Below are 25,845 nucleotides of genomic sequence, written 5' to 3'. Positions count from 1 at the left end.
AAACCGGATAAAGACCCCATACTTCCCAGTAATTATCGGCCCATTTCCCTTATCAATATTGAAAGTAACATTTTTGCAAAAATTCTAGCCAACAGAATTGAATCCTCTCTTCCCAGCATAATTAAGTCTGATCAAGTTGGATATGTTAAGGGAGGCAACATCTCCTCCAATGCAAGGCTGCTACTGGATGTTATACATTTAGTGGCAAAAGATAAACAGGGATTTGCAGCAATTGCGATGGATGCGGAAAAAGCTTTTGACCGCGTAAATTGGGACTTTATGTTTCAATCATTACATCCTTCTTCCCTCTATGAAGAGGCACCAGGCAAGGTTGTCCTTTCTCTGTGATCCTATATATCCTTTCACTAGAACCACCATTAGAACTAATCAGATCTACTAAGATTATTTGTGGGTTTTTGAGAGGAACCTCACATTTTATAGTAGCAGCTTACGCTGATGACATTATCATCCTTATTAAAAATCCCAAACTTCACCTTCCCAACCTATTTAACATGCTACATAATTTCGGCCAGGTATCAGGATATAAACTAAACAAATATAAATCTGAAATCATGCCCCTAATTTCATATTGTCTTAAACACGATATAGATACATTTGACTTTAAATGGTGTTGTGAATCTATTAAATATTTAGGCATCCACTTTGCTCCTACAATACATGATACTGTTAAACTCAATACTCAAATCTTGCTGGATAAACTCAAAGACCTCACCTCCAGATGGTCCCGGCTGTATCTCTCATAGTGGGGACGGCTTGACACCATCAAAATGATGCTTTCCCCAATAGTTTTATATCATCTTCAACTTCTTCCTGTCCCTCTATCTCTTACCTTTTTTAAATCTATATACTCTATCTTACTGAACTTGTTATGGGAAAGTGTAAAAAGCAAAAGGATTGCCTTAACCAAATTAAAAGCACCTTATGATATGGGTGGGGTGAGATTCCCTGATTTTAAATGATATCACTCTGCTTTCCTCCTCAAACAATCCCGTTGCTGGTTCGCCTGTCCTGAAAAGTTCTGACACTCCCACATGGTGTATCCTAGAGAAACAATTAGTTAATCCTTTTAAAATTGCTGACCTTATCTATATATCTAATTACTCCTCCTCCACTATCTCTGACTCTATTAAAGGCTCTATTTCAGCCCTACAAGTCTTTCTCTTCCCGCATACAAAACCCCCCAAAAAATGCCTCTATCCCTTCTTATGGCAAAATAATATGGGCATACCGCAAATCACCTATCATTCCACTGGCTGATGAAGACTTATATGTTCTGTTTATTGTCTCTCGTCGTCTGGATCCTATCTGTTGTTCCCTTCGGGTGGATGTTGCGCTTCGTAAATTTGTATAACATAACACCATCAGGCAAATCCCAAGCTGGCAAACAACAAAGTGCACTTGCAAGACAGAGGAGGAAAGCATGGCAGAGATGTAAACTTTACTTTATACCACTTCTCTGCCTTGTGAAAACTTGAAAATGACCCAGAGCAGAAAATTAAGACATAAAAGCATTAAGCATGCTTTATTCCTCCATTTCCCATACCACCCCTTAGAAAGTGACTCCAAAATATCTTGCACCCCAGGAGAAATTAAAAAATGATCTTCACAGAGTGAACTGTTTCACTGTTGCATCCAACTGAGAGCAAAGCAGCAACCATACACACATTCAGTTTTGAGTAGTTGCTACCTATAGGTTCATAACAAATGTTTCTGTTTTTCAGACTGCGTTTCCTAACTCGCCCTTAATAACAATTTGCCCTTGACTGGGCGATGGCGGTGAACTTCATTACAGCTACCCATTTTCATAGCGACTACACATACTTTTCAGACAGTCCTGGCGCCACGTATGCTGACTGCAGAGGATCATGCCCCGCGTATCAGCGACTTCAGCAAAGGACAAAACAGGGTATTGTCTAACTTAAGACGGCTAAAAAACATGAATAAATCTACTGGTAAGTATGTACTTTTTAAAATGTATCCATTTTACTGATTGTAAGTTTAAAATAACGGGCTCAGACTGATCCGGTGCTCATAATGTCCCATTGATAATAGTAGGGGTCATTTTATATGAAGTGCTAATTATTTGCAGAGGATCACCAACGTTATCAATTATGTGATGTTACGTCCCCTCTATGCAATTTGCTTAATTTGCCAAAAAGATTGCAAAAGTAATGTGCAAATGCTTGTGCAATTGCCTTTGTGCCTCATTTTTGCATTCTGTATTTCAAAATATGTAAATGCGGGCTGCAGGTACAGGATTTAAGGCAGCACTGCAATAGCCAATTGGCTGCTACTTGCCACCATGTATTTGAGTGAGCAATCCCAGAGCAAAACCTTCACATTCATCACAATACAGAGTAAAAGATTTTGATAATTTGGTAAACGTAAGGCTGGAGCTTTTGTTACTTCCTGTTTGACTTTAATAAACGCCACATCCACTTCAGAAGAAAATGTAAGGGGTTCAGTAGTCCAGTCTAGAGGTAGATGTTGTAAAGGGTTTACAATTGTAGCCCAGGTCATTATCCACGGTGGAAATAACAAGTCAGTCAATAAACAAATATAAACATGCATCATCTTAAATATTCACCAAACCATCCTCTGAATAAAACTGGCTTTTTCTTCAGTTGACCAAAGGCTTCCCAATTCATCACTGATTACATCAATGTCATCATTGTGGTCATAGGCTGCGCAACAGTGGGCACAAAATTAAGGCAGCTTTATCTGAATTTCAGGGGTTTGTTGCGTTAAGTTCTTACCTTAACGTCCCTGCAACCAAAGATTTTTCCTTGAAATGTCAAAGGTTTTGTTACAATGTATTGCTCACCTTAATGTCCCTGCAACTAAAGTTTTTTCCTTGTGTTTCAAGGCTATTGTTATTCCAAAGATTTTTTTAACGCTTCCAGACCACTAGCATGGTCTTTGGCATGGTTCATGGGCACGGCCGAACACTACCAAACCACTAGCCATGGTCTTAGGACATGGCAGTGGGCACAGCTACTCTATATTTTAAAACACTTGTAACCAATCTATCAAAGACGTTCATCCAGCACAAACTTAGTTTGTCCTGTTTTGACAGTGGTATTTTTATGTATAAAAGATTTTGGGCTTTGAGAACTCACAATGTGTTCAGGCAATGCGCAGTGAGATTACAATATTTGCCATGGACCACACACTTTGATTAAGCAGCGTGCTCCAAGCCCCTTGTTTTATGGCCGGTCTCTTGATGACTGCTGTGGTACATTGCACAACCCCAACTAAGCACATTTCAGCAGCACGGAAACAGGAAAAAAATGACAGGCTGCAAGAATAGCATATACCTAGGTACTTTCTGCACTATAGCGAAAATCAAAAGCTGGCACCCATGAATATGCACACACTAACTGAACATATATCTTAAAGTGAAATATACATATGTAGTTCATTTGACCTTCCCTTTAGAAGAAAGTGTGCAAGACACAATAGCATTGGACTTTAAAAAAAAGTAATGAACACCAGTAAAATAACCTCAAGTAACATCAAAGCATACCAGGTGCTCACCTTTTTAACCCAGCAATCTGTGGTGAAATATTCTCTGGTAAAGAAAATCCCAATATGAAACACGGGCTTGTGGTTTTATGCGTAAGCGTATGCACTGGGAGCATGACAACCTGAGTAAAATCCTGGTAGCTAAATACTTGAGCAAGCTTGCCAACCTCCCTCTGAAAAAACGTTTTGCTCTTCACTCACATGCCTCCTTTACTTGTGCTCTGAAAATCAGCCACAATTAGGGGAGAATAACTGTATCAGTCTCCAGGATTACAAACTCTCTTGCCACATCGTGGGCAAACTCTCATGACTTCCTTGCCCTCTCATCATTTCCCCTCCTCACCCTCATGTCTGGCTTTCAACAATACTCTGCTTTGTAAAGATAACTTGAAAAGTACACATTCCATAGTGTCACTCAACTGCATAAATCCTTATAGAACTATGTTATGCAAAAAGTGTACAATGGTGACATTATTCCCCCCCATCTTGACTGTGAGACTACAAATACCAGAATGCAATTCAACAATAGGCACAAAAGTGATCTCTGAGTGCAACCCTTTGAAGGACTGACAGTAGCACAGTTCAAAAAGAAATAATGCAGATGCCATTTGTTATGAGATATTTAAAACTAAGTAAACACACAGCATTCAGGACTGGCGACTGTCACCCATCCATGCAGTAAAGGGTACCAACCCTGCTTAGTTTCAAAGTGAGGACGCATCCAGCCCCCTTGCGCCATCTTTCTCTAAGTGGTCTTGTAAGGTAGGCTCATTTGTTAGGCCACATGTTCTTAGGGGGCTGACCCCTTCCACACTTTGGAGCTAAGCAGGGTTCATCCCAGTTACTGCCGGCATTGGAAAACCCACTGCTGCTGTAAAAATATCTATTTTTTTATTTATTGACTGGGAGATTACAAATACCAGACTGCAATTAAGCAAAAGGCAAAAAATGGTCTCTGAGTGCTACACTTTCAAGGACTGACAGTATGAAAGTTTAAAAGAAAATGTGGGTTCTCTTTCAGTCACCCATCCATGCAGTAACGGGACTGACCCTGCTTAGCTTCAAAGTGGGACTGACCTTGCTTACCTTCAAAGCAAGGAAAGGGCCGGCCCATTTCTGTAAGTGGTCTTATAATTTTGGCTCATTTATCAGGCAACATGGTCTGACGAGGCTGGCCCCATCCTCACTTTGAAGCTAAACTGGGTCTGTCTTTGTCATGTCACTTGATGTTCACCCCCAATGTCACGATAGCTGTAAAAATATCTTTTAAAAAAACTGTAACCACAGGTACTGAACAACACATACCCTTGGCTATCTGTTGTCCTTTAGAGCCTTCTATTCAAAACAAACAGCAGAACAAAAGCATGCTTTCCTGCCCCCAGGCCCTATCCAAGTACCCCCTCATCTGTGCCAGCCCCCACACTTCCCAGATGGCCTCCTCACCTCCCTTACCCTGTCCATTTCCCCCCACAACATACACTGTTTCTGTGACACAGTTTACTTTGAGATGTTGGCTATTCAAGGTTATAGCTGAGGCTACAGAAAGCTTCCTGTTGCAAACTCAGTCCCTAGACTCTCCCCAACTCCCAAATTTCACTTGGGGCCCTCTAGCCACCCCTCTGCCTCTAGTCTGATGGCATTTGCATGTTTTTGACCTGCTATAACCTTGAATATCTCTCTCATCGAGAGAAAAACAAGATGGCGACTGTTTCTTTTCTAAAAACACCCAGTTTGGGTAAATCCCCCAGATATAGCTATCAATTCTTGAGAAGGGGCACCCCTTCTCCATCAAATATTTAAATAACGACTGCACTGAATAACCCCAAACCACACGTGGATCACGAGTCAACGCTTCATGCCCAAGTTGTTTCAGACCTGGTCCAAATCCGTCCAGCGGTTTGGGCTGTGAGGTTTGGCAAAAATTGACCCTGTTTGTCCATGGGAAAATTAATGGGAAGTAGGCCGCACTTTTGGAGAAAAAAAAATGTTTTGTCTACTTAACAACTTTTTAGATTTTTTTACCAAATCTTTATGAAACTTTGCAGACTGGAGGATTGGGGGGCCCACGAGTCCTTTTTCACTTCTGTAATTTTGGTCAAATCCGTTATTCGAATCGAAAGTTATTAACGATAGAATTTTGAGGGGTTCCTATGGGAGTCCGACTCACGTTGACTATAGGGCGGCTATCTCCACCCTATAATATATATAATATATATATATATATATATATTTTCAAACAAAAGAAACCAATAAATAGTTTCCCAAAAGGGAATACACTCCAATCGATCAGCTATCAACGTGACTCACCATCCAGACAGACGTCAAATCCTCATATTGGCCAGTTTATTAAATTAATAACCATTAAACATTAAAATATAGACAACAACGGTACGATGCGTTTCGCAGCGTCCTTGCTGCTTGTTAACATACACAATTCATCAGACCCAGTGGCAACACATATACAAGCACCTAGTCTCTATGGTTTACATTTAACAGTTGTCCTTTTTCTCTTTTAACAATTCACAACACATGCTGTTGAATACATTATTTAGAAAACGTGGTGGCCATTTTGTAATAGTTCTTTCCATTTGTTTGGCTACTTATTCAGTTATGTAACTAAACACATGTCCCCCCTGAGCCGGGACCTGGGAGCTGGGAAGCATGGCGACACATGGCTCATTGGTGAGTACAAATGCCTGTGCACATGCATGCATGTCACACACAGACAAATACACAAACCAAACTAATGACAACCATTATCACTTCCCCAGGGGACAGTGCCTAGCCTCTGAGCAACCACATGATGACGCCAATACGGAACCCCACCACACCACCCCAGGTAAGATACAATGCAGCCCATATTGCAACCTGGGCCATAGTGGAGCGCACATTCGGAGTGCTCAAGTCAAGCTTCCGCTCTCTTGACCGCTCTGGCGGGCAGCTTCTCTATGCACCCCCAGTAGTGTGCAGGATCATTGTGGCAGCATGTGTCCTGCACAATGTTGCAACACGGCGGGGCGTACCGGTGGACATGGTGGTGCCCCCACATCCCCAACCACACGCACAGGCTCTGCGCATGAGAGGGGAAAGGGCACGTGGAGGCTGCCCAACTGAGGCACCCCTCACCTTTTGTGGCCTTCCAACCATGTCACAGATGTACTAGTACCAATGGGAGGTGCACACAAGAATTGTCCTGGGCAACTTGGGTGAGGGGGGCAAGGTATGTGATGCAAACAGCACCCCTGTGCTCCTGCAAGGCTGCCTGTGGCCCCTTAGGAAAAATGACGGGTCACACAATGCTCAGGGATTCCAAAAAAACAAGAAAAAGAGATGCATGACCCCTGTAGCCCATGTGCGTGTAAAAAACACATGCAGTACGCTGTGGCACCCAGGAACACACAAAATGCGTACGTGATCAACATGCGGGCTTGTATGATCGAAAAAAAGGGGTACGCGACAAACAGGGACACCTGCAGTGGGAAAAATAGCATGCGCGACTCACTGTCTGCCTTGCGTGTAGAAGAAGAACGTGTAGGCAACACCCCGCCAAAAGAAGAAGTACGCACTGTAGCCTCTGTGAAGTAATCGCGTGTGAGCCCCAACATCTGGAAAACACACGCACCGCTCTCCACGAGAAGCACGTACAGAGCGATCAAAACCCATGTGGGACCTTTAACCCGTGCCGAGTGAAACGCCCACGCTACATCACCTACGTGCTTACACGCTAAGGGCCTTTCCTCAGATTTCACGCGAATGTGCTGTTTTTCACGTGCCAAATCACTCCGTATCAAGCTGGCCACGCGACAACACACAGAAGACCACGCTCCTGCCCAGAAGGCTGAATTACAGCCCCCCAGAGCCCCGAGCAGCCTCCCGCAAGCCATCTGCTGCTGCCTGCCTGCTGCCACCGTGCCCTGCCATTTGGTGCCTGCACATCTGCCATCTGCAGGGGTCCAGTTGCTTTGACCACCCCTGCTGGAACAGAAAACTCTGACTGGTGTTCCATCGCTCTACAACCCAGCCCCAGGACCCCGTTGCTCTCCCACACCTGCCTCGGGGGCAGCCATGCCGGGGCAAACACCATCTGAGGCCACTGGCAACCCCCAGCAAGTGAGGCAGAGGGCTGTCAGCTTCTCAGCTAAAGAAGTTGCCATCCTGGTGGAGTAAGTCCTGGGGCATTATGATGCCCTCTTCGGATGACCATGCGCCGACAAGGAAGGACGGAGGAGGATCTGGCTGGAAATCGTGGTTGCCATCAACGCAGAGGGGGTGGCAACCTGCGACATCCAACACGTCCAGAAGCACTGGGAGGATTTCAAGTCCCTCAAGAAGGGCCAGCGCCTCCTGAGTGCAGTGGATGCAGGGGGGCGCCGGGTCTCTCTCTCACCAACGACCAGATGAGGGTCCTGGAGCACATCCGCCCAGTGCTTTACCATCAGATCCTCGAGGTGCAGACCCGTCTGGAGTCAGGCGATGAGTGTCTGTGCCTTATTATTCCATGCAGTGCCTGTTGAGGTGTGTCACAGATGTGCTGCTTGGACATATGTTGTATGTGTGCATGGACATGATGGTGCTGCATGTGTGCACAGTCATGTGTGATGTATGTCGGTGGGGTCTATGATGAGATGCATGATGCACACCTGCTCGTATAGATGCACACATGTTTGCATGTCTGAATGTGTATCATGGCAGTTTCCAGCCATTGCATCAAATCCAAGATATCAAATGCAAACGCATAGCAAACAAATGCTTTGTGAGAGTGCATTTCTACCGTAGGTAAAGGACCTTCTTCTGTTTAAATGAATTTTGATGGGTGACTTAGCAAAGGGTTGGGGGGCAACTTTGACAATATGAAATGGGAATAAGCTTTTTTCCGATGCATCATTGGGGAGTCCTTTGCATTTGATGGATTAGCATTTGATGCAATCACTACAAACACTCATTGCATGTTGGATGTATGACACATGGATGCTATTCAGACATTCATCTGCTTGTAGGATGTGTGTGTGCATGTTTATGTTTGGTATGTGTGTGACAGTGACACCACATGGATGCTGGTGACACATACAACGAGGTGCACGATTGGCAGATGTAACACAGTTGGTGATGATTGCACAGTGACAGGAGGCAGTGATGGCAATAGACATGTCTGTGAGGTGGTATGTGTGCTGTGTGTATGGCTGCACCATGATGCATGCAACGTCTGGCCACCCTTGGGTTGTACATGCACGGTCTCATGAATAGATGCAGATGCCTGTGGCACAGTTAAGGAGTATTTGTGCATGTGTGGGGCCTTACATACCATGAGTGTTGGGGAGTGTGATGGCGTCTGTGATGTGTGACAATGCCACTCATGTGCAAATGTCATGTGTGTATCAGACCATGGTACAGTGCCCTGATGCCTGTGTTCTATCTCTCCCTGTCTGCAGCGTCGACTGGTGAAGAGGGCGGAAACGGTGCTGTGGAGCACAGCGGCAGGGATGCCACCGCTAGCCGGAGAAGCAAGGCCCAGCTCCCCTCACAGGTTAAACTATCTCCGGGAGTGAGGAGCCTTGTGCCGCGTTCATGGCAGCAGCTGCCGCGGGAAGGTTCAAGAGGCGGAGGGTGGAGATGGACTCTTCTCGGCAGCAGAAGGGGTAGCTGAGCCCCCACAGGGTCCTGTGGAGGAAGACGGCACGGAGGCATCCAGGTTGGTGGGGGTTTGGTTGAGGAGGAGGCCGTGACGGCACCACACACAGGGCCTGGAGGGGGGATTCCACTGGTGCTAGTGGTGCGGTCCAGGGGCAGGGACAGGAGGCAGCACAGGCCGCTGTGGAGGTGCCTGTGTGTAATCCTGTCCCTGATCCTGTGACTGCATCATCCCGCACCAGCAAGGATGCCTTCGTCCAGACCAGTTTTCAGGGAGGGGATGCGCGAACAACAACTGGCCTTCCTCTCCCTGCAGACTTGGTAATTCATGACTGGGTTGAGCCTGTCCTAGCTGGGTAGGCGTTGCGTGCAAGTGATATCTGGGATGAGGTGCAGGGTTCTCGTCAGGACAATGCATGTCATTTTGGATACCTGTGTGGGCGCATCGACCTATGTCGGCACTGGATTCCTCCGTGTGCTGGATGCTCTTGCCACCCCCTCCTCAACTGAACCCCCTATGTGCCAGTTGTCCTCCGTGCCATCTTCCTGCCCGAGTATCACCTGGGCCCCCTGTGGAGATGCTCCTGAGGCAGCGGCCAGGCTGGTGGAGAACACATCCTTGCCACAGTCGGGAGTCATAGGTCCAGGATGTTTTTGGTGCAAGGGCAGGGTTGGGGGTGTAACTGGCGCTGCTGCAGGGTCGCTGCGCCTCGGCTGGTTATGGATGTTTGAATCTATGAATACGAGGTGCGTCAAAATGGGATTTGGCGCACTCAGCTGACGCACGCTGGTGCACGCTCCCTCTCTGCGCTGCCCGCATGTGCTGAATCTGCGCTCAGTTCTATGAATTACCCCCATAGGGTGATGGAAAATGTTCATCTATTTCATTTACACTGCTTTTTTCACTTATTTATGTTCCCAAAAATGTATACAATTCCTCATCAAGATTATGTCCCCTTGGTTTTTTGGTTTTTGGTTTTGAGATCTAAATTAAACCTGGTTTCCATTTGGTGTAGTTCAAGCTCTCGATTACCGCTTCGAGGATTCTCTTTGATGTGATGCAGACCAAAAAAACTATCCAGCTTTCCCTTGTGGATGTCTCGAAAATGTACAGCCATCAGATACGATGCATCAAAGTTCTTAATAGCTCTCATTTGCCCAGTAAAAACCCATTGTTGTGTGGTGCTGAGGTGTGAGAAACTCACGCAACAGCTGGGAGCCAATGCCGCCCGAAGTTTGGTAAATTTGCTGATTTTATCAGCCGTGTTCGAGTAATCACAAAAATAAGTCTAAACTGGGCTCATCTATGAATCAGTGCTATTCTTACATAGACAGTTTGAATGTTTTTTGTACAGTGCACTGTCATTCTAAGCTTCATATACATGGCTCCAGCCCCAACCCACAATGAGAATATTAAGAATTGCAGTGGTTGCTGGGCCTTGATAAGAATGTTGGACTTGATTTCTAGTGGTTAGGCTGAACATCAGATGTCAATACCCGGGACCTGTGGTATGGACAGGTGCCTAGAGACCTTTGAAGCAGGCAATTCTATTACATGAAAATGTCGTTCAGCATTGCTTAGATGGTTTGACTCCTATTCATGGGATCTTGTTTATCCTGACTTTCTTGTGTCACTGTTTAGAAGACCTATACAGAGGTTATAAGGGTTGACCACTCTCTACTTTATCTATGACGCTGTTCACAGCTGGTGCTACATTTTCTAGGTTGTTTCAAATACTTAGATTGGTGGGGGAGGTTGTTTTTTCCACAGCCCACTATTGCACAGTTTCAATTGCTCGTGGTGCTCAATGCTTCAGCCTTTGTCCTATGGCGTACTTTCAGGTCATCTGTTTTTATGTGACCTCATCCCACCTTTGGTGCAACCATGCCAGAACTTTGGGCTTCGCTACTAGTTCGGCAGTGTGCTAGAAAGTGCCAGTAAATTAACTGTCATCTTGATTCTGCCACTTTAGTTGTAATTCTGGAAAAATTCCCCATGGATTCCTATAGACTCCAAAAATGGGAAATAACAGAACCGTCCCACCACAATTGCTTTCTCTGTGTTTTTGGCTCCAGTTTCTCTCCAAGTTTCTTGTTTTCTATCCATTGATGGAATGCCCCTAAAATGGTCGTAACCGCCCTCTGGGATTGACCCATTTTCAGCTTTTTTGGTTGTGAGGCAGAATTCTTTCTATATACTAATTACCGTGACAAAAGTATTTGTTTTTCTAACCTATGGAAAAATTAGCGGTTAGGCATCCGGGCTTCCCAACTAACACCATAGTTCTTTTGTTTCATTTTCTCTTTTCTAGTCAGCTGTCTAGTTACTGATCGGTCAAGAGAGCCCAAGCCATTAGTTGAGCTAGGTTTCACTGGAATTCCTAAATCAGCAACCTGGTTTATAATAAATATATTACCCAGGCAGCCTATGGAGCTTTTAAAGCTTCCAGGACTTATCTCCTCTCTTACTTCCATTGTGTTATCCTCCAGAAACCTTCTTCTCCATGTGCTCCTTTCCAAAATGTCCAGGAGCCAGCTCTGGGCCTCTGAAGAAAGAGAGGAACTGAGGATTCCGGAACCTGACTACCCTTTTTTAATAGATCTGTCATCTTGTACTGGCTGCACTTTTTCGTGATAGGGCATTCTTCATAGCTCTGGGCTAGGTTTATAGAATGCAGTGGAGAGCGGAGCACGGAAGACCAGAGCGTGGGAGACAGAGAGCAGTTTTCCAACCTGAGCTGCTTTTGGACGGCTTCAACGAGCTCAAAACGTATCCTGATTGTGGGAGTGAGCGTGCCTGGAGCCCTTCATATATACTTCCTGACACTGCACGAAGCTTGGTGAGGGAGGAGCAGGGGAGACAGAGCGCAGTTTTCCACAGTTTGCCACAGACAGAAGTTGGTAAGCCTCTCTCATACTCAGCTACTCAACTTAATCAGTCATCACACATTGAGCCTCTGGCTTCCAGAGTCTGTGGCCTAAAACTACCTATTATTAACCCACCTTTCAGTTCGAGTGTGTTTCCATTCAAGCAAAAATTGTGTGGGAGAAGTGGTAAAGAGTGTTTTCTTTTCTCTCATTCGAACTTGGACCATTTGCGACATCGTAAGAGAAGCATTTCTCTAATATTTATAATATAATGCCCTCTCGCCTGCATGTAGTACGATCTGTGCAGTAGGGTGAAACCTCAAAGGATGTCGAAAACACACGAAACACACGACATGTCCTTAAGATTAATAAATATGGCAACAGAACTTCCTCTGCCTCTCTCTCTCTCTCCAGGGGAGGGTATGTCTGGCAGTTTTAATGCCAGTGTCCCGGTAATTAGGACATGTGAAATAACGACTTCCACAAAAGATAGGAAAACACACACTCCAAAGATTACTACAATTTTAACCCCATACAACCAATCGCTACCGAGGGAGAATCTGTGAAAGCATGATTGCTCACAACAGTTGCAACACTTGCTTCAAGCGTCCCCTTGAGTTGCCCCCCATTCTATTGAGGGTTCTGGGCTCATTATCTGAGAATATTTCTCTTGACAAGACCCCTCTCTTGATGAATATGTCAACGCATTACTCAGATTCATCTATGACTGCCTACTCCTCAACACCAGTCCAGTGCTGGTGAGACAATTGTCCACTCTGCTTAATAGGGTGGACACTAAACTCTGTGAGCAAGTAACTGAGGGGCAAGAGGGTTTATTCACAGAAATAAACCAGGTACTATGTGCTCTGATTTCTTTATATGAAGGCATGAAAACTGAGTCACAAATTCACTCTACTCTACTGGAATCGTTATTGTTCAAATGTGAACATGTTGGGGTGCAAAATAAGCTAAAAGATTTGTTGGGGTATAATTACTATCCTCCTCAAGTTGACCTACAGAGATTTAGCCACCCTACGTTAGTCCAAAATGGCAGTAAGACTATTCAAACGAGAATGAATACGGATGGGAGGGAACAAGATGTTGTCCATTCGGAGGTGCAGGAGTTGTTGATAACAGTTCTACTCCCCCAGAATCTGATAATCATGGCCGGCATGTGAAATTCAGCTCAACGGCTCATGTGAGTCATATCCTCTTTGACCATAATGAGTCACGGGTACTGAGGGAAGTTGATCTTTGACAAACCAAGAAACATTAATCCTATACCAGTGGTCAAGAATTAGAGAAATGAGGATGTAATCATCTGTATGGACCCCGATTGCTCAGTTGAACACATGTCTAAGGGACCCAGAGTGAAAACTAGAGCTGCAAATAGAACAAATGCAGCATCAACAAAAAAGCCTAAAAAAAAAAAACTAGGGCAAAGGCCATGAAGAAGTCCTTGCGTACATTTGTTCGGAACCTGTTGAACCAGCCTTCGGCTGCCACAATCATTAAGAAGCCAGCTGTTGGGAAAAGAGCCACAATTACCTGTGGCTCACAGAGTGGGGACAACATAACTGATTTGGAAACAGTACCTGAAGCCCCGACAGTAACAACTGCAATGCTCAGAACAACAGAATCATAAACAGTTCAGACTCACTTCGGCACAACATCTGTAAGTTCGTGGCAAGAACCTGCCAGTGTAATAAGCACCCATTCTTAAATAGGAACCAACTCTGATACGTATAATCACATCTGTGTGAATAGGCCTGTATAGCCCATTAATTTACATCTGGTTTCTGGATTAGTGAATTCATTATATACCGTAGTAGTTTAACAGGACCAAAGTTCATCTGCTATGTGGGTCCTACATCAAGGGAAGGAGTACCGACTAACCTTCACAGTCCTTCATCTGCTCTCCCTAATCCGATAGCATTGAATCAGCCAGTACCATCTCATGAGGTGCTTGCTAACCCTGATGGTCGATTTCATCTTGGTCCGCCTGAGGCTTACAGAAGACTGAGTTTGCGAACATCACAGAGTGTTCCAAGAAATCCTAAAGGCCTAGAAAGGTAGCACGATTGGGAATCCCGAATGACTACTGTTATACCAGGTCCTGAGGGTCATTTGCATGGAAACAAAGATGAATTAGCTCTTAAAAGACAGGGCCCGTTTAAAATCTTGGTTGAAAGCTTATTGTAGGAGAACCGCGATATCCTATTGAACAGTCCACACATCATGCGGCTTATGAGCAAAATCCCTTTCCTTCGGGCCCTGTCTTCAGTGGAAATAAATAGAGTTGACTACATATATTTGCACCAAACTGATGTTGCTATTATGTTTATAATAATGATAATCACTGACATTATAATAAAGAAGGACATTCTCTGAGACAACTGGGTTTTGATATATGTTTGTATTCGGCTGGGGAAAATTGACACACTAACTTAAACAAAGAGTCATCCCCCTATCCAGTGAGATCTTGATATCAACAGATTGTAGAGGCCACATGGGAAGAGGGGTTTGTTTTACAAATAATAACTCAGTTAATGTGGGCCTGAATTATGACTGGTCTCGGTTAACTGGAGCCTTTCTCCAATCTGGAGAGAGCGATCAGTCATAACCTAATTTGAACACCTTCTAATTTCTGTCTTGGAATTCTAGGGGCCACCATAAATCATTAGCTAATGGCGAACTAGGAAAACTTTTCCAAAAACATCACCTAGTGTGCCTTCAAGAAGCATGGCTAACCGATAAACCTTTGTTTGATGGTTATGTGTCCCATTTCCAAACTGCTCAGAAAGATGCACAGTGCCGTCCATCGGTGGGTCTACTTACATTGATAAAATCTTGTCCGGGGATAATAACTGCGATTGTGATTGATGTCTCAAGGTTTCATTTAGCGTCCCATGTAATAGTGAAAGATGGGACATTACAGTATGATTTTGTGTTTGTAAATGGGTATTGGCATAAGGGGATCTCTCAGTTAGATGAAGCATTGGACAAATGAACTAATTTTGTTAATGGTTGGTGTAAAAAATTTAGAAGCGGCTTGCCTATTGTGTTAGGGGATCTTAACGCCCACAGTATAGACTTTGACCCAGCAACAACTGTTATCCCTAGGTTGGGTAATTCTAATATAAGGCTGGAGAAATGGAGCAAAGTGATTGCGAGCTCTTCAAGGCCTAGCATTCAAAATGTTTAATGGTTCGCTTCCTGGCGACATTCCTCATAATCATACGTGGAGTAACGAGACCTTGTTCTCCACCATTGATTATATATCTTTGCCAGATTGGGTAATTATTTGAATGTACTACCAACCAATTTAAGTGACCATTCTGTGTTGCTTGCAGAAATTGACCTCGAGGTCACAAATGCAAGTTCAGGTGGGCCTAGAGATCTTTTGGTCAGCTCTGCAGGCAATAAACTTTCTTGGAACCTCAAAAACATGAGTTGGGTCAATGATGCCGTACCACGCTGCCTGGCTGATTCCTCGTTACAATAGAAAATAGACACTTTTTCAGTCGACAAATATGAACCTTTTACAGGCGATTTCCTAGTTTCTGTCTTGGGCCATTCCCCCATGAACAATGGGTCTAAGTCTAAACATATTTAAGCTTTCGACCATGAGCTAATTGTCAGAAAACAGAAAATGAGAAAAAAAAAAAAATTGTAAAAGAAGGAAAGAATTGTCTCTGCCAGTTACTCTAGTGGAAATTAAGAAACCAACATCCAAATACAGAAATTAAAGGTTGATAAATATCGATGTTATATTCAGTATCTGAATTAGACTGGGTATCTTGCTACAGTGTATTTTTAGTGCAAGCTCTTGGTGTTAAACCATTGTCTCTTGACCAGCAGTTTTGGCTGATGACCACCATATCCCAATAAATCTGGAGATCGTTGAGGGAATCCTTGTTAAGATGAGTTCTTCCTGAGCCCACGGCCCTAGCAAATTATCTAATTTATTGTTTACAAGTGCACCACGGAAGTGGTCAGTTATTTTGTGCATTTTATTTGAGCAGATTTTGGTAACCTATCAATTTCCAGAATCATGGTGGGTCACACACATAAGGCCTCATTGCACGGATGGCAGTAAGGGATTACCGGCAGCGGTAAGGGCACCGGTGCCGGTAATCCTGTACCGCCCTACTACGCGGTCCCTCAGTGTGTCCCGGCCTTAACGTGTGGTCAGACCACACGTTAAGGACGGGACCCGCTGAGGGACTTCAGAGCAAATAACGGTACCGCTAATTGCGGTACCGTTATTTGCTCCTTCCCCATTCCCATTTGAGCCCTATGGGGACTAAAATGGGAATGGGGAAGGGCCATGGTGAATGGGGAATTACCGTCCCTGCCAACCTTGGAATGGGGCGGTAATTCTGCCATTCACCATGCCGGACTCCGGCGGCAACCATGGTGCTACTAGCACCATGGTTACCGCCATTGGTCTAATGAGGCCCATAGTATCAATATATAAAAAGGGCTTAAGGTGCGACCTGACAAATTATCAACCAACATCTATAGTGGATGCAGAAATTAAAGTCTTCACCGCAATGATTCTTGGTCATATAGAAGCATGGGCGGCGGAGTCTGGTAGGCGTAAAAAATGGCAGTCCGACTTTCGCAAGCATATGATTACTACCTTAAATGGTGTAATGCTGAAGTGTGTACAAACGCTAGCTTGGTCCAGAAAATACAAGTCTATTTTTATCGTCACTATCGATCTGTCTGCCGCCTTTGATGCAAAAGACAGAAAATTACTTTGGGTTAAATTGTGAAAATGGGGCCTACCCGAAGCACTACTCCGATCAACAATTGGTCTCCATTAACGAACAGTAGTTCAGGTCAGGATGAATGCTGAGGGCAGCTTATCTGTTAGAATTCCAACATCTAGGGGCATCAGACAGGGGTGCGTTTTTGCCCCCTGTCTGTTTAACCTATATATGTCAGATATAGGAGAGCATATCATGCCAGCAGCCCTAGCCTCACCCAAACTTGATAACCTGAGTCGTATGGCTGAGTTATGCAGACAACTTTTTAATATTTGATTGCACTGAGATTGGACTCAAACGACTTTTAACTGCTTTTAATAATGTTATAACCACCCACTCCCATAAAATTAATTAATCTAAAACAAAAGTTAAGCACTGCACTTTAAAGAAGCATTTGTCCCACTTTAAATGGTCTGTTTGAAACGATCTCCTTGAAAGAGTCTACGGTTTTATCTACCTAGGCTTTCCTAATATTTCCAAAGCTCACAAATAAGAGATTGGTTGCATGCATGGGTCTCTGCAATGGGGAACCAGACAATTCGGCTAGATGCCGGATTCGGTAGATTCTCTTAATCCCGATGTTAAAGGGAAAGATTATCCTAAAGATCTTATATTGTATTGAGATCCACTTTTTCTGGGTGTTGGAAATCTTACCGATATTGGAAGCAACTACTGGCGCAGAGTTCTTAACATTCAGACTTAAGTGCCTGTGGCTGCGATCTTGTATGAACTGGGCATAAATTCTCTGACCAGTAGAGCCAATTGGAGGCACTTAAATTTGTATAGGAGCCTTATTAATACTGTTCCTGAGTCACTTTATGTTGATCTGGCAGTTAGAGATGGATAATTACAATACTTTAACAAATTGTCTAGTTATAGTGTACATTTGTTGAGAGAGACAGATACAGCAATTGCTGATCTGATACCAACCCCGTAAACGTCAAGTCATTGTTACAGCAACGATATTGGTCCTTTTTAAAATCTTGCTGGAATTGGTATTGCACCAAGCAAATTATGATAAGATATGGCTGGTGTCCAGCAAAATCTTTTAATTGTAGATATTTTCTCCACCAGGACTCAGTTGAGGAACACAAACACTTGTTGATAACGTGCCCAGCATTAACAGGGAAACGTACACAGCACTTTAAAAAGATTCTAAGTGATCCGACCGTGGATGATTTTGCCGCGGCCGGAATGTTCGCATGAGAAGGATGCTAACTACCAAAAGTTTGCACCTTTCTCCTGCGAACACACTTACATACAACGGGGGCTGCAGGGGTTTACCCCGCAATTTGACAATTTGAATCACTTGCTGCTTGCTTAATGGGAGAATCTAAGGGCAGCCATGATATAAACCTATCGGATTGTCCAATACTTCTTAATTGACCGGGCTGACTCATGCAAGCTCATGCTGACTCATGCACCCGTAAGCTGGCGGAGGCTGAATTGTAAGCTAATATTGACAGCCTTTTATCGGATTTAGGGCCTCATTACACGGATGGCGGTAAGGATTTACCGGTACCGGTAAAATACCGGTACCGGTAAATCCTTACCGCCTTACTACGAGGTCCCTTTGCGGGTTGGGGGATTTAACGCCTGCTTTTTGCAGGCGTTAAAAACCAACCCGCAAAGGGACCCAGGGAGCTAATTACGGTACCGCAATTTGCGGTACCGCAATTAGCGCCTTCCCCATTCCCATTATGCCCTATGGGGCAAAAATGGGAATGGGGAAGGGCAATGGTGGAAGGGGGAATTACCGCCCCGCCAACCTTGGAATGGGGCGGTAATTCCCCTTTCCGCCAAGGCGGTGCTGGTATTTTACCGGCATGAACCATGGCGCTAATAGCGCCATGGTTCTCCGCCATCCGTGTAATGAGGCCCTTAGTATCAACAATTTGTAACCGGCCAACTGAAAAGTCAAAAGATAGCTGACAATGGACAAATAAAAGCCTTCAACGTGAAATCCATTGGTGGTGTTGGACACTTTAAAGATCAACTTTAAGGCACATGTAAACCATCATACTCCAAAAGACCCAAGTGCTTTTTACATATACAACACCTCCCTACCTGCTAGGTTCCACAGGTGGACTTTACTCTTGTCACCAAGTGAAGTGGTGATCACGGGGGTGTTTAGACTTAGGAGAGATTTTGAAGGGGCCAGATTTATAAAATTTTAAACTCAGATACAAAATAAGACTTCCTCTCCTTGAGTAACGGCCAAACACATATTCTTAAGGCAGCTCCTTAGATTGAAACAAGTGGGTAATACATCACTCTCTTTAGAACAAAATTCTTTCAGTGGCTGTGTCCACCGGCCTGGCAATTCATGGGGGCTGGTTATAGTTTTGCTGTCTGAAATGGGTATCCTTCTCACCAGTCCTATTCAGGGGCTTATCTTCATTACTGACTCCAGATGAGGGGGCGTTCATAGGGGGTACTACAAAAAGGTAGCTGGTGGGTTGGGGTTAGGGGATATTTGTTGGGGTAGAGTTGAGTGTGGGTGGGTTCACTCCCTGCATTCTGTCGTAAAATAATTTGATAAAAACATGTTTTTTTTTATACAGTTAAACTTTGATTTAAAGACAGAGAACCATCCATGGGCTGCTCCCGGTTCTTCTCAAGGGTCAGGTGACCAGTGGAAGGAGGGTTGTGGTTGCAAAAATCAATTTTGGCAGTGTCTGTCCTGTTTTTAGTAGGCTGGCCAGAGTGTCGTAGGGATGAACTGGGCCTGCCATCTGTGAGCTTGCAAACCTCTCCCTTTCCTTTCCTTCTGGTCTCTTACTCTGGGCCCCAAATGAGACACCCTACCGGAACTTGCTCTTTCACCCTGCATCTACTATCTCCTTCCGTGCATTTAACTCCTGACACCTCCTCGATGCTCCACTGTGGGCATGTACCTCCTCCCGCCCAAACAAGCACATCGGCAGGGCAGTCTTTTTATGTCTCCAACTGTCTAGGTTTGTGCCTTGATCTTCTCCGTCTTTAACTTCTACAGTGTCACTCATCTTGGGGTCGTCTTCACCTCCTTCCTCCTCCTGGCTCACTGTCTCCTTCCTTGACTATCTTCCTCCTTTGGTACACATTTCTACCTCTGGGGGTTCCCTTTGCCCCCTATTGTGGTCTCCACTTCTGGAGGACACTCTCTCCCCAACATCTGGGGTGCCTCTTTTTCCTAATCTTTGGTATAACTCCCTTTCACTTTCCTCTGATGTTCTTCTGCTCCTCCTTCCTGCTGCCAATCTTCATTTCCTGCTCTCCTCCAACTCTCCAGTTCTTGCACCTGAATAGTTACTTAAAACAACTATTAATTCCTTTTATTTCCATTCATTTAATATTAAAATTTCGATTCAAATGTTTAAAGCTCAATTTGAACTTAAATGCTGCGTGCATACTTTCATGTAGCAATGGTCAGCGAGTTGCTCTCAGCTAAAAAAATACAGAGCCACAAATTAGCGTATGACCATCTCGACGAGATGTCAATAAAACACAGAAAGAACGAGACCATCTTCACTCTCAGGACTGAGCACACAGGTATTATGTGCTCTCACGTTTCAACATGTTCCCAAAAACTGAGGAAATGTGCAGCCGCGCTGCTAAATTTTTAGCTTTTGTCGAGAGCTGGAAACCTCCATAGTTGGTCATAGGATTAGACTCATCTTCAGGAAAGAAATAGGATGTTTTCGGCTAGGAAATGTCACTAAATAAGGGAATTAAGTATTTTTTTATAGGCTCAAAGTGTGTACATATAATTTGTAATGTGTACATGCATCGATTGGCTCAATCCAACCTATCCTACGTAATCTCATTTTTACTGGACCCGGATTTGCGGTTGCAATGTTCTCTAATAGAATCTCAGTACTTAACCAAATTGATTAACATCTCACATGAAGCATTTAACATACAATATTTCAAGATACAACCCAATGAATTCGGAAGGGGAGTCATTGTTTGTTTGTCTAATAAGGGTGATTTCCATTCTATTTGGTAATTCAGAGGAGCCAACCCTACATTCGGAGGACAGACATGGGAGTCACCCTGGATAGGTTCAAAGTCCTACCCTAAATCTTCTGCCAGGCAGTGTCTCTATTGGGAGTTTATGCACCGTAAGTAAGACATGGTACTACCTGCTCCTTATAAAATTTTACCATTAGGATCATTGGGTTCATGGGATATTGGACACATTTTCGGTTTATTTTCCTTTATTGAGTAGCATAGGACGCCACTAAAAGTCCTTCATACCACTTTTGAAGCTGTGATTTCTATTAGACCTCTTCTCGTCTCTGCGTTTTAGGATACCACATGAGGTTCTCAGTTCTACTCCTCTGACAGGCTTCTTCTCCTTGTCACTGCTCTCTCTAAACTCCCACAATGCCCGGTTTCTCTATGCATCTCTTATGCTCTGCCAAAGCATCTCTCAGATTTGGTCTTGGGGCTATAGGCTGAATCCTTTATCTGGACCTGTGGCTGGTTCGAGTTTTGCAAGTATGGGGCAGAAACATGAACGAAGAGACTCAGGAGCAGTAACTGCTCTATGCATGGATGGCTTTGCCAGCTCCGCAGTTTTACCCCATAGCTCTTTTGCCTGGAGCCCGGTATCTGGGAGTTCACTCTCTTTACTAAAAGAAGCTGTGTTACTTGCTTCATTTTCACCCTCTTGCCGTGAGGTCGCCCAAAAACTCCTAGAAAGAGGTTGGCTTATGAATTCCAGATGATACCCTCTTGCCACAAAGTTCTCTTCCCATCTGTCATGGAGAGGCTCTGCCCAAACCTTTGAGAATTGGAGAAAGAGGGCACATTCTACACAGACCTAACATTAGCAGTGATTGGTGCTTGGAGTCATGACTCTTCTGGAAGGACCGCCCCAGAGGTTTACTGCGGTCCACCAATCTCTTTATGAAGCATTATCATTATTGACCTGTGGCGCAGAAGGATACGCATATATATATCCTGAGAGGCTGTCCATGTCCACATACTATCGAAATAAGATGCATCCTCCACTATCTCCACAGCCACTTTCCACATCCATCTGATTCTGCAGCCCATCAAATCCAGCTGTAGAACTATGTCCATACGTGCATCCTCCACTATCTCCACAGCCACTTTCCACATCCATCTGATTCTGCAGCCCATCAAATCCAGCTGTAGCACTATGTCCATACGTGCATCCTCCACTATCTCCACAGCCACTTTCCACATCCATCTGATTCTGCAGCCCATCAAATCCAGCTGTAGAACTATGTCCATACGTAACGTTGTAATTGCCTGCCTAATCCCTCAATGCAGAGACTATTTCTAAATATAGCACTCTGTTTTATGTCTCCTTCAACACAGCCATCAACCGGTTTATCAACACCCACTGTACTCACTGTAAATCTGTCAAAGAACCCAGAAAGGGGATTGCAACTGCTATCTGTTGTTTGCTCTGTACTGCACTTCTGACTGCAGTTCCAACCCTATCACTCAAATTAAAACAGAAATGCCAATATGTTCTTTCCCTGAAAACTCTGTGAACCTTGGCTTGTACATCAAAGAGGAAGGGGATGCGCAGAGCTGCTCACCTCTTGGCGTCATTCGTATGCCAGTCTCTTAAACAAACATGCCTTCTTGCCAAAATGGAAGACACAGCTGCCAAGGTGGATGGCCTTTCACCAGGGGTCTGCAACCTGCGCTTCTCCAGATGTTTTTCACTATAACTCCCATGATCCCTAGCCACTGACTGGCTGACTGGGGCTGATGGGAGTTGTAGTCCAAAACGTCTGGATAACCAAAAGTTGCAGACCACTGACTTACACCATTAAAGGCCGAGTCATAAAAGGATTTGGCCAGCCACTGGGTGTGTTCCAATAGCTCAGACGCCTCTGTCTCATATGTTATACACATGAACCTGAGATAATAAAACGACCAGATGGAGCTCAGATATGCACACGACATATTCCCACTAGTCAATCACATCTGCACAGCTAGTGCTAGCTTTCATATGTGTGTGGGAGGGTGGGGTATGGTGGGTTTGGGGTAGAGTCAGTGAACTGGGACAGGGGCTATGGACGGGAGTCCCCATTAAAAGAAAAAAGTAGTAGGACCACCAAGAGTCGAACTAATGGTTAACTCGGTAAATGTAGTTGATACACCCATATAGAACCCTGACAGAGTTCTTCTGGGTTCTGTTTGTGTTTCCGGTGCACGTCAAAGGTTTCAAGTCCAAGATAGGCCAACTCAGTTTGGCATCCTTCAGGGGTTCAAACATTTTGGACCATTAAAATGGCAAATATGAACACTGGCTTTGCGATGCAGGGCAGCAAGCACTGTCTAAAAACATAACCTATCATCAGGTAGGTATGTTTTCAGCCTGGCCCGTGAGTCAATACATGAACTGGCTCTCCCTTAACACCTTGGGGTGACCTGGGTTCCAGCTGTCTTGTCCACACCCCGATCCCTATATATCAGACTGTGATTAGTATTACTCATGTTTACTTGATGGCTTTTTACAGTCTCGCTGCCAAGGTTTTGCTCCATGACTATTTACTTGACCTCAGAAACACTCTCTGTTCAGCGGGCAGATCAATATCAATATCGGAAATATCCTCATACTCCGCAAAGACTGTCGACATTTCCCCAGTGGTGTGCCAAGTGGGGCGGGAGGGCTAGCTTGCCCCCCCAGTAGCTCTTTTACTAGCCAAACCACAACGTTTGGGAGCAGGGCACCTCTCTATGTCGCTGGCAGGACCATGAAGGGTACTGGCAGCAGGACACCTTTCCCGTTCGGCACCTTCATTGCCCAACGGGCGAGATGTCCCTCTTCCAGGAGTCCAGGACAATGTCCGGCGGAGCTCAGGGCAGCAGAGCGGCTCTGCCGAGGATGTGACACGTTGCTCTGTGTCAAATAAGCATTGCAACGGCAGCCTTCAGGCACTGATGGCATGGAGGGCGAGGGGGGCTATTAGCAAGGATGTTTGTCCCTTAATGTCACCTGGGGTGATCAGAAGCGAGAAGGGTGCATAATGCTGCATGCTTTATGAAATAATGACTATAGCTTTAGAACGCAATGGGGATTTGTTAGGCTCCCATCAAAGTACTACCCAATTCGATAGAATATTTGTGTCCGTATGGACGAATTGGCTGAATTCGGCCACTACTGAAAAATCAAAGCCCATTATACTGAACATGAGGAGCAGGGATTGCGGGGGTATCCCCCGCACCAAATGTTCGGTATAATGCACTTTGCAGGCTGCTGGGGTGTCCCCTGCTTCCAGGACATTGAAAGCGAGGGACTCCAACCAAAAGAAAAAAAGAAAAAGGGACCCTGCGGCTGCAGCTCTGACTCGCGTTAGACTGACGGAACTGACGCTGCAGGGGAATATCAGGAGAGCCAGCCGCCAGTGAAAAAGGTAAGTGGGTGAGGGAGATTGGTATAGGCTCAGGGATTTGGGTTGTTTGCCCGAAGGTCAAATAGATTAACGGGGAAATTGACTATGGTCAATTCCTCCACAAACCTATTGACTTCGGTCAAACAACCCAGAACCCCTATCAATGCCATTGTGACTTTGCAGGCAGGATGGGGAGTGTAAAACCAAAGCGATACATTTTCAACCATCTGGTTTCACCATATGCGTGTGATCCTGGGCAAATCATGTAATCACACTGTGTCTTATCTGCAGATCTTTAGGTGATTCAATGCATAGCTTATGTTAATATATCATGCTATCATAAAAAAGCCTAATGACTATTGAGTTGTTCCGTATATAATAATAGTGCAATTTAGGTATTCAGCAGGATAAAATGAATTGCCTCTTAGCTTACTTATGGCAAGATAGTTTAAAGTCGCTTCCATGGGGCCTCCAAGTATCAAAGACTGATGATGCTCCTTGCAATGCCCTTTTCTGTGAAGTCGCTTCTGTTGGTGCAATCATATGCAAATTAAGAGGTTTGCATATATTTTGCTGGACAGAGCTCTTATAGATAAGTTTCCTGCCTCTGTAAGGGTCCTGCAGTTTTATTTATTTTTGTTAGTGTGTGTTGAAATGCCATCTGCCACTAATGTTATCAAAAAAGTTGATTGGGTGGGTGCGAATGATACCATATGGAATCGTGCGCACTGCATTTGGGGTAAAAGTAGCAGAACTTTTTTCGTAGCTCGCGCCACCCGCCCCACCACCCCACTTGCCCCACCCACTCTCGCAATTCCCTGCATTGCTCGTTTGCTGTGTTCCGTCTTTGAGTGAGATACTCGCTGTAAAATACAACGTTAAAATGAGCATGGAGTATGTTGAAAAATGGGAGTACATTGCCATCTCGTGGCAATCTAGAATATGGCATGCTTGATCCATTTAATGAACGCTCGTTTGACGGACACCAAAGCTATACAGAACACACAGGGCACATGCAGTCTCCAATAAAGCATTGGTAAAGTTGTGTGGAGATCTGCATTTTTAATCATGCTTGTAAACTGTACGAACAGCAAGGTGGACAGGCTAGGTGGTCTTTTGCTGCAATACCCTTCCACGAGACACGGGTATTTGTGTTTCTTTTGCTGCAATACCCTTCCACGAGACACGGGCATTTGTGTTTCTTTTGCTGCAATACCCTTCCACGAGACACGGGCATTTTTGTTTCTTTCCTGTTATCCTGTTCTTGGAAGGAATCCACTTCTAATTTCTAGTGATAAATGCTCACGCCTATTGTTTGATGGCGGTTGGTGATTTTTTGGAGAAGAAAAGGCTATATGTTACCCCCTAAATAATGGAAAAGATGTAGCGAGGGACTGCAAAATGCGAGCCGAAACCTTTTGTAAGGTTTGTAAGGTTGTTGGGGCAGGATTCTTTTTTGTGGGGAGGGGGGGGGGCTACAATGAGTTTAAATGAAGCATTTTTCTAGGCACAATTTCCTTAAATTGTGAAAACAGAAATTCACGGTTGGCACTGTAAGGAAAACTTAGAAATTTCAATAGATGCCAGTTTCATCAATAATACACATAAGCATTATCCAAAACACTTTAATGTGACTGCAACCGAAGAAAAACCATGAGGCTTTT

This window comes from Ambystoma mexicanum, chromosome 9 (genome assembly GCF_040938575.1).
Source record: "Ambystoma mexicanum isolate Mex_15411 chromosome 9, UKY_AmexF1_1, whole genome shotgun sequence".
Taxonomy (NCBI): Eukaryota; Metazoa; Chordata; class Amphibia; order Caudata; family Ambystomatidae; genus Ambystoma; species Ambystoma mexicanum.
The sequence above is the reverse complement of the archived record's forward strand: the minus strand, read 5'-3'. Positions refer to the sequence as shown.